Genomic DNA, 14,750 nt, shown 5'->3' with positions numbered 1-14,750 from the left:
TAAAAAAAGCACAGTACTCACTAGAAAGAAACAAGCTCATGGCCAAAAGCTCAGTGGCTTTAAGAAGGAGGATGAAAGTGATGGGAGGATAAACAGAGGTTTCTCTTCTGCTTTAGATCCTGGATCACCTGGGACTTGGGTCCCCCAGGGCACCCATTCCCCACATCGCCTTGTACTCTGTGATCTGCTACCCAGAGGAGCAGATGGCCCCTGCGGCAGGAGAAGCCCTCAAAAACTTTGATCTTGCCCATCAGACACTAAAAGCTGATGCCTGAGGCTCCTGAGCTTGGAGGAGACTCAGGGGCGATCTTACTAATGTTTACAAATCTGTAAAGGGCAACGGGTAGGAGCTGGAACAGAAGAGGTTCCAAAGAAACATAAGGAAGAATTTCTTCCCTGTTGAGGTGAGGGAGCCCTGGAAGGGGCTGCCCAGAGGGGCTGTGGAGTCTCCTTCTCTGGCGACATTCCAAACCCAGCTGGGCGAGTTCCTGGGTGACCTACACTAGGTGGCCCTGCTCTGGCAGGGGGGTTGCACTGGATGAGCTTTTGAGGCCCCTTCCAGCCCTTGGGATTCTGTGACATCTTGAGTTACTGTTTTAAACATGACAGACCAGAAATGGGGAGTCCTGGTGAATTTTTGATGACAGAGCTTTATTGTCTTTAACATAGCATGGGAATCTCATTAATAGTTACAAATATCTGAATGGTGGGTGTCAGGAGGTTGGGGCAGCACTTTTTTCTATGGTATCTAGCAATGGGATAAGGGGTGATGGGAGCAGTTGAGAGGTCAGGAGCCACTTGGCTTTCACACAGAGGTCCCAGGATCAGCACTGCACAGGGCTCCAGCTGCCATGTCAGCCACGGACCCAGAAAGAAGTCCGTCTCCTCCAGGCCTTGCGAAGCCAGTCCAGCAGACTGGGTCTGGAGGAAGCTGTTCCACCTACAGCTGCTAGGATGAACTGGGTTTGAGCTGTCAGGTTTGCAACTGAAGAGCTGATGTCATTTGGCATGCTTTGAAAGGCTGAAACAGAGAGGAACAGAGCTGAGCTCACAGCCTGGGCCTGCAGGCACCCCAGGAACCCCTCCTGCCTGGCCCCAGCCTTTCCCATGGCCTGGAGGGATTCCCATGCCCAGGAACCCCTCCTGCCTGGCCCCAGCCTTTCCCATGGCCTGGAGGGAGCAGGGGCCAATGGGATCAGCCAGAAGGTGCTGCCCATGAATACCCTCCCTGCCCCTGACATCTCTTTGCTCTGCCCACACCAGCCCTTGTCTGCACAAGGGCAGAGCTCTCCCGCTTGCAGCTCCTGGCCCAGGGCCTTTCCTCCTCCCCACCAGTCCCTGCTGACACCCCACTGCCCTCACTCACCCTCATGGATGAGCTGCAGATCCTCCTCCTGATGCCTCAGGTGCCGCCCGGCGTGTCCTGGGAATACACAGTCGGTCAGAGCTGCTCCACATCAGCCCCTCTAGCCCAGCCAACAACCCCCTCCCCTTGTCAGGGCTGAGTCCAGGGTCTTCCCCTGCCAGCGAGTGTGAGGCCCAGGGCAGGGCTGGGAGAGGGCGCAGGGCGCCTGCAGCAGCACAGCCAGGGCTGGGGCTGAGCTGTGCCGGGGCAGGGAGGGACAGGGGCCGTGTCTCACCCATGAACCTGACGGCCGCCTCTTGCACGGATGACTTGCGGCTCTGCAGGCACCACAGCGCCTGCTGCATGTACGCGCTGGCTTTGGAGCTGCTGCTCTCGGAGAGCTGCAGAGGGTGAGGAGACAAAGCAAAGGGTTTGTGCCAGCTCTCCCTCTGGCTGAGTGATCCCTGTGCCCAGCACTGGTCTTCCCTGCCTGCACAGCCCCGAGGCCCAGCCAGCAGCCGCCGGTGCCGGGGCTTGGTGGGACCAGAGGTCTGGGAGCTGCCAAGGGAGCTGCGGTGCCACGCTGCTGCCAGAGCCCAGCTGGGAGCTGGGCTGGGGCTCCATTGGCACCCCTGGCCCCAGGGAGGGAGAGCAGCCTGGAGAAGTGCCACAGGGCCACACGCCCAAGGGAAGGGAGTGTGTGTGGGCTGCAGGCGATGGGCTGCAGCAGCGCGCAGGGGCACAGCTTGGCCAGGTTGGGGCTTGGGGCCATGCTTACCAGGCACTCGCCGACTGCCCATGTGTGCCTCCTCTCCAGCAGCTGGCTGACCTTCCTCTTCCTCAGGAACCTGGCAGCTCTCAGCAGGGTTTCCTGAGAGGCCTGCAGAGACACAGAGAAGGGAGATGGCACCGCTACCCAGGCACAGGACCTGCGTCCCCTGGCCTGGGCAAGCCTCAGGGCCGTTGCTGGCTGCAGCTGGGAAGACACAGCAGCCAGGGAATGCGTCTGCCAGTGGGTCTGGAGCCTAGGCACAGGAGCGGGGCAACCCCGCCTCAGGCCCCTGGTGCTGCCGGGGCCGTGGGACAGAGGGAATCCCCATCTGCTGCCTGTAGCCAAGGCCAGCAGCAGGCTGGAGAACTGCCATCTGCCCAGCACTGGGGCAGGAGACAGCCTGGCCACCTCCTGCAGGGACACAGCAGAGATCCTCACCTCTGCCACCTCCTGGTTCTCACTGTGCAGGATGCAGAGCAGTGGGACCAGGCTCTGCTGCACTTGTGCCTTCAGCTGCTTTCTTCCCTCTTTGTTGACACTCTCCATCACTTGTTGGAAGAGCTGAAGGGAAAGCACCTGTATGTGGCTGTTGTCCTGGTGGGAAGGAAGAGGGCAAGACCTCAGCACTGGCTGCTGCAGGCCCACCTTAGCATGGGCCTGAAAATCCACACAGCACAAAGATTCCTGGCAGCAGCCAGTGCCTGTGGTGTGGGGCACAAAGTCTTACATGGTCAAAGAGTGGCCGGAGCCTCTCAGCCACCTCCAGAGCGATGGTGCTGCAAACTGGGCTGTTGGCAGCCTGGAGCATCTTTCTGAACAAGGAGAGGGTCATCTCGGCCACCTCCTTGTCTGCATCCTCCATGAGCTCCATGAGCCTTCTATGCAGGTTCCACATCTTTCTGGCCTGCGTGGAACACGATGCTTGTGGTGAAGCCACAAAAGTCGGCACTGCCCAAACCTCTCTGGCGGTTCAACCCCACGCTGCTGCCTCGGGACCCAGAAGCCAAAGATCTACCCTGAAGGACTTGGGGAGCCCAGTGGCAAGGCAGGAGGACTGGCGGCAGCTGCCAGAGCTCCCAAATCCCAGCCAAGCCCCAGCCGTGTCCCCCAGCACCCCTCACCCAGCCCCACACCCCCAGCACGCCTCCAGCCGGCTGCCCCCTGCTCACCATCGAGGCTTCGTGGCAGAGGGCGATGAGGACTCTGAGCATCAGGCACCGCATCATGCTGCTCTCGCTCACCAGGTACCTTGGTGCCAGCTGCAGGATTCGTTCATCTGATGCTCTCATGTCAGGGCAGGCCAGGAGCTGAAACACAGCGAGCAGTGACCCTCTGCCCCGGCCCCCACCGCCTGGGCACCCCCCATCTGATCCCAGGTCAGGCTCACCTCAGCCAGGAACACCATGGCGGGGAGCTCCCAGTGCGGCTCCTCCCTGCTCAGCAGCTCCACCAGGCAGCAAGTGATTTCGTAAAGTGAGCCCCTCAAGGCATTGTGCATCTCTCTGGCAGAGGGAAGGAGGGGGAAGGAGGCATGGTTGGGCCAGAGCGGGACAAAGCCCAGCACTGACTAGCTGAGGACTGGTCTTCTCCTCAGGAGAAAGGCAGTGCCCAAGACCAGCAAAAAACACCTTTCCTGCCCCACAGCCTTCCCTTCTGAGGACATCTCTTTCCTGCCCACGGGGCAGTCATCCCCCAGCCTCTGTCTCTGGCTCTCGGGGCATCCTGCCCAGCCCCAGTACAGACCGCCCCTGGTCCTGTGCTGTCAGCCCAGGCCCCACGGGAGGGGACGCTGGTGCTTTGGGGAGTGTCTGCTCCTGGGCACCCACCTCTGCCAGGCTTCTCCATTCTGTGGGGCCAGCCCTTGGTGACAAGCCCCTCTCACCCACCACCAAGAGGGCTGTGGGAGTGACTTGAGTGCAGGGGACAAATGGTGGAGGGAGCAGGGAGAAGCAGACTCTCACCTGACCAGCAGCCCCATCGCATGGTGCTGGGTCTCAGAGCAGAGCAGTGCATCCCAGCCATGCTTGCGCTCAAATTCAAGTATCTCATCCATACGGCCCATGTAGTACAGCAGTTTTTTCAGGGTCTGCAATGCAAACCTGTGTGCAGAGCAAAGCCCGGGTCACACTGGGAGCCCTGACCCCAGCTCCCGGGCTGTGGCAGGGATGGCAGGACTGGCATGGGGCACCTGCTGGGGGTGGTGGGATGGTCGTCTTCCCCCTGGCATTCCTGCCAGAAGGCATCGACCTCCTCAGGCAGCTCCTCCGTGCTGAAGAAAATTTGGAAAAGCAGAACCAGGAAGAGGTGGGGGAAATACAGGTGCAGGCTTGGTGAGCGCTCAGGCATCTTTAGAATCTCCTGCAATGCCCTGGTTGCCTGCAGAAAAGAAACACCCCAAGACAGAGCTCAGTGCTCTGTCCCTGTTGGGGCCCCGAGCCTGGGGACAAGCAGAGGCACAGGCCAGATACTCACAGCCAGGGGACAGATGCTGATGCTGGCCCCGTCGGAGGTGGATGTGTGGTGCAGGGGCCAGTCCTCCAGCACATGGATCAGCTCCCGAAACACCTGATCTGCTGTCCCGCTGGTGGAGCCCATCCGCATCCACATGGTTGCAGCTTCTCTGCAGGCCCAGAGAACAGTGTCAGCAGGGTCTTGGCCACACTACCGTGACCTGGGCTACCACAGGGGCTGGGGCTGACCACCAGCCCTGCCTCTGCCCACTGCCCCTTGCCAGTAGCACCTGGCCAGCCCGTCTCCGTGGGCAACAGACTACCAAGTGACGGGGCCTTGAGGGGCAGGGAGGGAGCAGGGCAGTGGGCTCTGGGGCTGACAGGCCAGCACTGGAAAATGCTGGGGCAGGAAGGTCTTGAAAACCTACATCTGCCTGGCAGCTCCATGGGCTGGGCTCTACAGCTGCTGGAGCTCAGGGCAGGCCGTCACGTTACCTGTCACACGATGGGGCACGGTGCAGGAGGGTCACCACCATATCATGTAAGTTCTCAGGGGTCAGCCCTGGAAGGCTCTCATCCACCCGCTGCTTAGTAGACACATCACTGGGCAGCTCCTCTTGTGACAGGTCCCGATCTGGATGGAGCAAAGAGTGAGCTCAGGCAGAGCTGAGGGGAACACAGCCGAGCCCTGTGCTCCCTGGGCAGAGTCAGGCCCATCACAGGGGCTTCTGGGGATGCTGACGCACGTCTCCCTGGCAGTACTTTGGGGCTGGGGGTGCCCAGGGTCGTGGGGGACAGCCCCATCCCCTCTTTGCCTGAGGATGCTCACAGAGGATGGGACAGGGTCCAGGCATCTGCAGCCACTCACCCACTTTCAGCGGCTCTTTGGGCTGCTCTGCTGCAGCGGTCCCAGATGCTTCCACCTTCTTTTCCTCCTCTCCCTGCCAGGCCAGCCTGGGCACGCTGGGGGGTCTCTCCTCCATCATGCAGAGGCCTGGCCTCGAGGGCTGGGAGACACTGGTCAAAGCACCGCGGGCGCGGGTCAGCGGGGAACAAGGCGTCTGCACAGGGCTCCTGGCAGCCACACTCTGCCCCGTCCCGTCCCGCTGCCTCCTCCGGGCACTGTGGGGTGGCTGTGACACCACCAGCGCCTATATCCTGTCAGAGACCCAAGGGCTCTGTGACACCTTTGTGACGTGTTGCCACGTCTGTGGGGCCCCGTTTCCCCCTCACACCGGCCCCACCCCAGCACAGCCCCAAAGGAGCTCCCTGGGCCGGCACCTCGGAGCCCTCCACAGCCCAGAAACAACTCCCAGGCAGCAAAGGAACGGCAGAGGTCATGGCTGGGGGAGTGTTTGCGGGCAGCTCCAAGGACAGGCTTCTCAGGGATTAAGTGGTTTAAGCTCAGCTGGACACAAAGACCACGCAGCCACTCGCTCAACCGTCCCCACTCCCCGTGCTGGGATGGGGAAGAGAAAACACAACCAAGGGCCTCATGGAAATCCCCGAGGACAGGGAGGGCTCGCTCACTGACTGTGGTCCTGGGCAAAGCAGACTCACCTACTTGACTTGGGGAAGGAAACAAAATGAATTTAATCTGCCACCAACCAAAAGCAGAACAAACAGAAATAAAACCACAATGGCATGATGAGGAAAATGTGCAGCCAGCTCTTTAAGACCACCTTCCCCTCACCCCTCCCCTCTGCCTGGGCTCATCTACCTGCTCTGCATAAGAAACAAGACTTGAGAAACCTGTAAGAACCTATTTTGACCACCAAGGTACTGCAGGTCTTCTTCGTATCACAGGTTTTCTATGCTCTCCAACACACTCAGGAAGTTTTCCACTGCATCTGGGAGCTACAAGAAAGCAGGGAAGCACACCCCAGCTGCAGTGTTTTCAGGGGACATAAGTCCCCCTGTAGCCTTTGCAGCTGCTTTACTGTGGGAGCTATCTCCAATGCCATGCACTTGGCCTGCTCAGCTCCTACTGAGAACAAAACATTGCCATAGGAAGTGCTCCTGTAGGTTCACTCTGCTGCCTAAGCCTCACAAGACGAAGTCTGGACGACAGTTTTGTGTGCTTCAACTATCCACCATCACAACAGGATGACAGCTGCAGCCAGTCTGTACCCCCCCTGGTATTACACGTGGGTGCCAGAGACAGGTTGCAGTTGGATCCCCCCGTCCCAGCAGGCCTAAAAGCAAGTGTGTTCTGGGACAGGTACATTAACTCCTACCCCATGCCAACACAAATTCACAGCAGCTTTGACAGGAAAGAAACAGCCAGAAAGCCCTGTGAACTCATACCCATAAACTCATATCTCTGCTCATATCCCTGATGTGATTGCTGAGCCTCTCTCCATCATTTTTGAACACTCATGGAGCACAGACGAGGTGCCTGAGCACTGGAGAAAGGCCAATGTCACTGCAGGCTGCAAAAAGGGCAGGAAGGACGACCCAGGAAACTCCAGGCCTGTCAGCCTCACCTCCATCCCTGGAAAGGTGATGGAACAGCTCATCCTGAATGTCATCACTGAACATACGAAGGAAAAGATGGTTGTCAGGGGAGTCAACGTGGATTCATCAAGGGGAAATCCTGTTTGCCCAACCTGATGCCTTCTATGAGTGCATAACCAGCTGGCTGGATGAGGGGAGAGCAGCAGATGTCATGCTCATCAGAAAGCTCAGGCAGTGTGGCTGGGATGAGTGGAGGGTGAGGTGGATGGAGAGCTGCTGAATGACAGAGCCCAGAGGGTGCTGATCAACGGCACGGAGTCAGGTTGGAGGCCTGTGGCCAGTGGAGCTCCGCAGGGACGGGGTCTGGGGCCAGTCTGGTTCAAAATCTTAATCAACCACCTGGATGAGGGGACAGAGGGACCCTCAGCAAGTTCCCTGCTGGCACCAAACTGGGAGCACTGGCTGATTCCCCAGGGGCTGTGCTGCCATTCAGCGGGATCTCGACCGGCTGGAGAGTTGGGCAGAGAGGAACCTCCTGAGGTTCAACAAGGACAGGGCAGAGTCCTGCAGCTGGGAAGGAACAACCTCCTGCACCACGACAGGCTGGGGGTGACCTGCTGGAGAGTAGCTCTGCAGAGAGAGACCTGGGAGTGCTGGTTGATAAAAAGTTAAACACGAGCCAGCAACGTGCCCTCGTGGGCAAGAAGCCAATGGCAACCTGGGATGCATCCAGCACAGTGTGAGCAGCAGGTCAAGGGAGGTTCTTCTCCCCCTCTGCTCTTTCCTGGTGAGGCCTCATCTGGAGTCCTGTGTCCAGGTCTCGGCTCCTCAGCTCAAGAGGGACAGAGAACTTCTGCAGAGAGGCCAGTGCAGGGACAGCAAGATGATCATGGGACTGGAGCATCTTCCTCACGAGGAAAGGCTGCAGGACCTGGGGCTGGAGAAGAGACTGAGGGGAGACCTTATTAACATTTACAAATATCTAAAGGATGGGTGTCAGAAGGTTGGGACATCTCTTTTCTCTGTTGTAGGACAAGGGGTGATGGGATGAAGCGGGAACACAAAAAGTTCCATTTAAACAAAAGAAAAAGCTCTTTCACTGTCAGGGTGAGGGAGCCCTGGCCCAGGCTGCCCAGGGAGGGTGTGGAGGCTCCGTCCTTGGAGGGCTTCAAGACCCCCCTGGACACGTTCCTGTGTGACCTGATCTAGGTGGGAGCCGCTTCTGCAGGGGGTTGGACTGGATGATCTCTAGAGGCCCCTTCCAACCCCACCATTCCCTGATTCTATTCTACGATTCTATGAAATCTCTGAACTCTGGTACCTGGTTCAGGCATTAAAGGTGTCCCACCTGGGAAGCCTGCTTCCCTTTTCCTTGCAGGTGCTATTTAGAGCTGAAACAGTTGCTTTTTAGAAGTAAAACCATCACAAAAAGCCCAAAGAAACAGCTGGGTGATTTCCCTTCCCCAGGGCTGGCCACTGGACAAGGTGCTGGTCGGCAGCACTCTCAGGGTGCAGGGCTGGGCCCAGGACAGGCCTGCTGCAGGCACCACACTTCTGGAGGCTCCTGCTAATGCAGCTCCTGGGCAGTGCTCAGGGAATGAGGGCACTTGTCCATAATTGCTAGCTTTGGTCTCTTCCCATCACTCAGTCTGGCTCCCTGCCCTCATCTTTCACCTCCTCCCTCTCTGTCTTTACCCCATCACTGCTTTTTCTTTCTCTTTCTCTGTAGCACTCCTTGTCTGTATTTTCTAACCCCTCCCTGTGTGTCCTACATTCTGTTGCTATTTTTCCTTTCTCCTCTCCTGCTCCCTGCCCTTTGCCTTTTTCTATCACCATGTTGTGTTTCCTGGCCTTATTTTCCCTCTCTCCCCCACAGCCTGTCCCCACTTTCCTGCCCGTCTCTCTTGCTCAGCTGGCTGGAACTTGTCTCTTCTCTCTGGGCCTCCATCCTGCTCCTCACCCCCTTTTAGCTCTTCCTCTGACTCTCTCAGCCCATCGATGTTCCACCCTCCTGCGCCTCCTTCTGCTGATCCACATCCCTCTGTTCCTCGCTCTCCCTGGATGCTTTTCTTTTTCTCCCCTCCCCTCCTCTCCCATCCGCTCCCTTTCTCTCTCCCTAGTCCCTTCTGTCCCAATTCTCTGTCACTCCAGTCTCCTGCTGCCTTTTCTGTCTCTCTGCCCCCTGTCCCTCTCCCTGCCTGTGTCTGTGTATCCCCCCATCCTCCTTTCTGCCCTTCCAATCCTCTCTCTGTGCCTCTCTGCTGCTGCTTGTTGCTCTTTTTCCTCCTGCACTCGCTGTCTCCTTAAGCTCCATCCCTTTCCTGCTCTGTCCCTCTGCCCTGCTCCTCCCCGTATTTTCCTCCTCCTCCTCCTTTGGCTCCTCCTGGGGCTGGGCCTGTGCAGCCCCGGGGAGGCGGCCATGGGGCTGCAGGGTCAGGGGGGCCTGGCCAGGGGCTGGTGTCCCTGCAGGGTCAGGCAGCAGGAAGGAGGCCCCGGGGCACGTGGGAGCTGTAGGCCTGGGGCACTGGCTACCGGCCAGCCATGTTGGCTCCTGGGCCATGTGGGAGCTGTAGCCCTGGGCAGGGGCTGCCAGCCGTCCCTGTTCATTGCTGGGCGCTCTGGGAGCTGTCGCTGCCCCCTCAGCTGCCCACAGCCGTGTCGGTGCTGTGAGGCACAGGCTGTGCTGCAGCTGTGGCCTGGCTGAGGTGAGGGCTGGGGCCAGCCAGGCCCTTGGGCAGCTCTGGGGGTGTCTCCTGCCTGCTGCCCACCCGGGGCTGGTGATGGGAGCTCCAGGCTGGAGCTGGGCCTGGCTGGGGCAGCCCCTTGGTGACCCGAGAGCTGGGGAGGGGCAGGAGATGGAGACAAGGCCCCGGGCACAGGCCCCGGGTGCCCCAGCTGCCAGAGCCCCCGCAGCCGCCCCAGCATCTCAGTCCCTGCCCTGACAGCAGCAGTGTGTGGTGCTGGTCGCTCTGGCAGGGCTTTCACTCCATCTCCCTTCTCCCCACAGGTGCTGGGCCAGAGGTTTCGCAGGCACAGCTCAGCCGGGAGCTCGCCGTCCTGGCTGTGCCGCTGCTTTGGCAGCCGCCGCGGGGTAGGAGGGGACAAAAGCTCTGCCTTGCTGGCTGCAGACGGGCAAGTTCACATACCCAGGTAGGGACCCTGGTTTGATGCCAACCTGATGTCCTTCAGGAGTGAAAAACACAGGGTAGTGTTGGCTGGTGGTTGTTGTTGTTGTATCTCTGGGACTGATGTGACCTTGCAGAGGCAGCTGTTGGGATTTCAGCAGACATTGGCAGTTCAGCCCGTGCTGACTGCTGCCCTGAGGTGCAGCTGGAACCCACTGCTGAGCTGCTGTTCCCACCACGCTAGGGAAAGACAATACGATTTTTATTTGCTGGTGAAAGCAACACAGGGGATGTTTTGGTCTGTGTTTGGTTCCCTTGGTCAAATACCTTCCTTCTTTTGGATGCCTTTGTTTCCCTCAGTCACGTCTGTGACTGATCCCAGCAGCCCAGTGACTCTCCTGTGTGAGGTGTGGAATCCAGCTGTGCATTTGGGGAAGGGATTTGGGGGACATATGCCCTTGTAAACACGACCATAAGAGGCATCAGGAGTTTATTTTCATAAGTGATCTTTACAACTTTCCTCTTGTTCCTTGTTGCATCTTTTTCTCATGATCACTATTCACGTCTTTTCAACATGACATTTGTAGTGCTGCTTCTCTTCCTAACCTTGGGGAATTTCAGTCAGCTCTGTTTGAAGTGTTTTGTTTGTGTTCCATTGAGCTTGTGCAGAAAATCTTAGGTGTTTTTTTTCATATTATCATCCATAATTACATTTCCAACTTCTACAACAAATCAGTAGCTTCTACTCACTGTAGCAGCCATTCTGGCTCTTTTTTATGGCTCAGGAAAGGAGAGGTGAGTTACCACAATTAAAACAAGGAGGTAAGATTCAGCCAAGTCAGAAGTGCCTGATGTATTCATAGGATGGACTTGGGATGCTCGTGCAGCCTGTTTGAGTTTGTCTCTGACTGGGACATGTAGTCTTGGAGAAAGGAGCATGGCTCAGAAATGTGCTTCCACCTGAACTCACTTGGCTCATTGGTGCTGCAGGGTCCAGGTTGTGGTTTTGGGGTCAGTCCAGTTCCTGTGTGTGAGCCAACATCCAGGCTTGACAAGGTAGTAGTGGTGAGGCACAGTGCAGCTGGAGCTCTTAGCCAGGCTGGTAATTCATCTGCAGAGCCAAGTCTGAACTACCAAGGTGTAATACAGAGCACTGTGTGGAGAACTATTCCAAATCATTTGCCAGGCAAAACCGTGACTGAGTGGTTGTCTGAAGTACTTTTGGGTTACAGTTTGTGTGTTGGCAATCTCCACTTGTCCTTTTGTGATTGCCTCTTCTCTCCATTTCTCTACAAAGAGGGTGTTTGTCCTGGGAGAGCCCCGGTGGTGAAAGACTCCTGGCCTGGCAAAGATCTAGCTCAATGCCTTCATGACATTCAGCTCAAAGTCAGCAGCAGCCTTGTTGTTTTCTGTCTAGTGCATCTAAATCCCCTGGCATGTCTTGTCTCAGCTTGTTGTATGAAGGTGAATTTAAAACAGGGACGCTATTTTCTTTACTTTTCCTGCTACTGGGTGTTTAGTCAGTGTGTGTAAACCATTAGAATTAAATGCAGGGCTTCAGGAGCAGGGGTTTGACCCATGGTGGGAATGAGTTTCTGGAGAGCCTACCCTAAGCATTTCAAATACATTCTTTTCCTCTCAGAGACAGAGGTGTCACAGATGCATTACCAACTGTTGTCCTCAAGATGCACTTGTGATCCTTGTAATGTGGTCTGCTGTCCTCAGCAAGCCACCTGCTTGCTCTGGGTTTTCCTTCTTCAGGCTGTAAAGCACAAGACAGTAATCTCCTGTTCTGTTCCTGTGCAACAGCAGTGCTTTGGTATGTGTGAAATGAGCTCATAGTTCCAGTCCAGTCCAATTCCCCTCAATACCTGTTTGTATGACAATAGCCTGTTCTATGGCAGATGTGGTTTAGGGTACACCCCTCTAAGTGGGATTGCAGTCAGTTGCTCTTGCCACATGTGGATGTGTGAGGCTTTTGGGTTTGTTGCCTCAGGGCCCTGCTCTTTGGGGCTCATCTCATGGGACAAATGAAGGTTTTGCTGCTTGTGTTTGATTCCCAGACCTCAAGATGTCTTGCAGCCTACAGCTCGTGTGTTGAGATGAGAAGTGCACGATGTTAGATGTAACATGGGGCTGTCCTGTCTGCGGCGGGGTTCTCTGAAGGGCTCTGACACTCCACATTCAGGCACTTGCTCACAAACTGACTGACAGCTTTTTCTGTGCTGACTTTGCTTTCAGAATACACCAATGAGAATGCCTTGATCCCTAAGAACTCATCGGTTATAGACAGAAGAATCCCACCTGCAGGAGGGGCGAGGGACTGTGTGGGGAGGGGCCATGGCCCAGGCCGTGCTGGAGAGCCTGCACGCTGCAGAGCAGCCCCACACGAGAGGCAGAGACGAGCTGCAGCCTTTGGAGTCAGTGGGCATCGGAGCAGCCCGTGCAGGGCTGCCATGCGTGTGAGTTACCCCACGGACTCGCAGGGAGGACTGGTGTGGAGTTCACCCGTCCTGAGGAGGGACAAACGGCAGAAGCTATTGGGAACAGACTGACTGAAACCCCCACTGCCTGCCCCCCCGAACCGTTCAGGGGGGGACAAGGTAAAAACCCCGGGATCAGGGCTCTGAGCCCGGGAAGAGGGGAGGGGTGGCAAGAAGGTGTTCTTCAAAAGGCTGGTTGGACTCTTCATTGATGTATTGCTCTGTGTTGTTTCATTTTGGTTATGTTTTGGGGTTTTGGGGGTATGTTTTAGTTGACATTGCATTAAATTGTTTCTGTTTCCTTCCCCAAACCGAGTGGCCTGGTCTGCTTTGTCCTGAACCTTCAGCGGCAATTAAGCTCTCCCTGCCCTTGAGCAGTTCTCAGCCTCTTTGGTACTGGAGGCTAATCGTGGTCTTTGTTCCCTGATGGGCCTAAACCAGGACAATAAGCAACTGCTCAAGCCTGTCTTGTGGTTTGGAAAAACACCAGGAAGCCAGAGGACCAGAGAAAGGAGGCCTGACGGAGGTGTAACCTGGGCAGACTGAGGTCAGAGAATGGATGGAGCTAGTGAAGTGTAATGAATATGTGTCTCTATTCTGTATTAATGTAGAAAGTTTTGTCTTGAACAGTGCACACAGTAGGCAGAGCAATCCCCTGTGTGCCCAGCACTGCAATAAAGAATATCTGCTTGATAGTTACATTGGCTGTTGAGTGTTGAATTGCAATTTCACCCATCACCAATCTTCAGACAAGGCAAGAAAGATGACACAGGAAGCTCTAGGCCGGTCAGCCTCACCTCCATCCCTGGAAAGGTGATGGAACAACTCATCCTGAATGTTGTCACTGAACATATGAAGGAAAAGGGGAGTCAACATGGATTCACCAGGGGAAATCCTGTTTGCCCAACTTGATGCCTTCTATGAGTGCAGAACCGGCTGGCTTGATGAGGGGAGAGCAGCAGATGTCATCTACCTTGACTTCAGCAAGGCTTTAGACATTGTCTCCCACAACATCCTCATCAGAAAGATCAGGCAGTGTGGCTGGGATGAGTGGAGGGTGAGGTGGATGGAGAGCTGCTAAATGACAGAGCCCAGAGGGGAGTGATCAACGGCACAGAGTCAGGTTGGAGGCCTGTGGCCAATGGAGTTCCACAGGGATGGGTTCTGGGGCCAGTCTGGTTCAACATCTTCATCAGCCCCCTGGATGAGGGGACAGAGGGACCCTCAGCAAGTTCCCTGCTGGCACCAAACTGGGAGCACTGGCTGATTCCCCAGGGGCTGTGCTGCCATTCAGCGGGATCTCGACTGGCTGGAATGTTGGGCAGAGAGGAACCTCCTGAGGTTCAACAAGGAGAAGTGCAGAGTCCTGCAGCTGGGAGGGAACAACCCCCTGCACCAGGACAGGCTGGGGGTGACCTGCTGAAGAGCAGCTCCAGGAGAAGTACCTGGGAGTGCTGGTTGGTAATAAATTGACCATGAGCCAGCAACGTGCCCTCGTGGGCAAGAATCCAATGGCATCCTGGGGGCATCAGGAAGAGTGTGGGCAGCAGGTCAAGGGAGGTTCTTCTCCTCTGCTCTGCCCTGCTGAGGCCTCATCTGGAGTCCTGTGTCCAGTTCTGGGCTCCCCACCTGGAGGGACAGAGAACTGCCAGAGAGACGCCAGTGCAGGGCCACCAAGATGATCAGGGGACTGGAGCATCTTTGTTCTGAGGAAAGGCTGCGGGACCTGGGGCTGTTTAGTCTGGAAAAGGGGAGACTGAGGGGGAATCTCACTAACACTTTTGAGTATTTAAAGAGTGGGTGTCAAGAGGACGGGGGGACCCTCTTTTCTGGAGTGTTCAGCATCAGGACAAGGGGTAATGGACAAATGACAGAATACAAAAAGTTCCACTTAAAAAGAAGTAAAAACCTCATTACCATAAGGATGAGGGAGCTGTGGCCCAGGCTGCCCAGGGAGGGCGTGGAATTCCCTTCTCAGGAGGTTTCCTAACCCGCCTGGATGTGTATCTATGCTCCTGAATGAGGACCAGATGCTTTAGCAGGAGGGTTGCACTGGATGATCTCTAGCAGTCCCTTCCAAACTCCCCCATTCTGGGATTCTGTGAAGCTCCTCTGATG

At 56.5% G+C, this 14,750-nt stretch overlaps 1 long non-coding RNA gene across 1 annotated transcript; it reads left to right on the top strand.

Annotated features, from left to right (window-relative positions):
* Positions 1-9,828: 9,828 nt before the first annotated feature.
* Positions 9,829-13,331, top strand: LOC133626730 (uncharacterized). The gene is made up of 2 exons (XR_009819742.1): positions 9,829-10,174; positions 12,391-13,331. It is a non-coding gene; the product is annotated as an uncharacterized LOC133626730 (long non-coding RNA).
* The last annotated feature ends 1,419 nt before the right edge of the window (positions 13,332-14,750 follow it).

Source organism: Colius striatus, chromosome 14, assembly GCF_028858725.1.
Source record: "Colius striatus isolate bColStr4 chromosome 14, bColStr4.1.hap1, whole genome shotgun sequence".
NCBI classification, from domain to species: domain Eukaryota; kingdom Metazoa; phylum Chordata; class Aves; order Coliiformes; family Coliidae; genus Colius; species Colius striatus.
The sequence above is the reverse complement of the archived record's forward strand: the minus strand, read 5'-3'. Positions and strand labels throughout refer to the sequence as shown.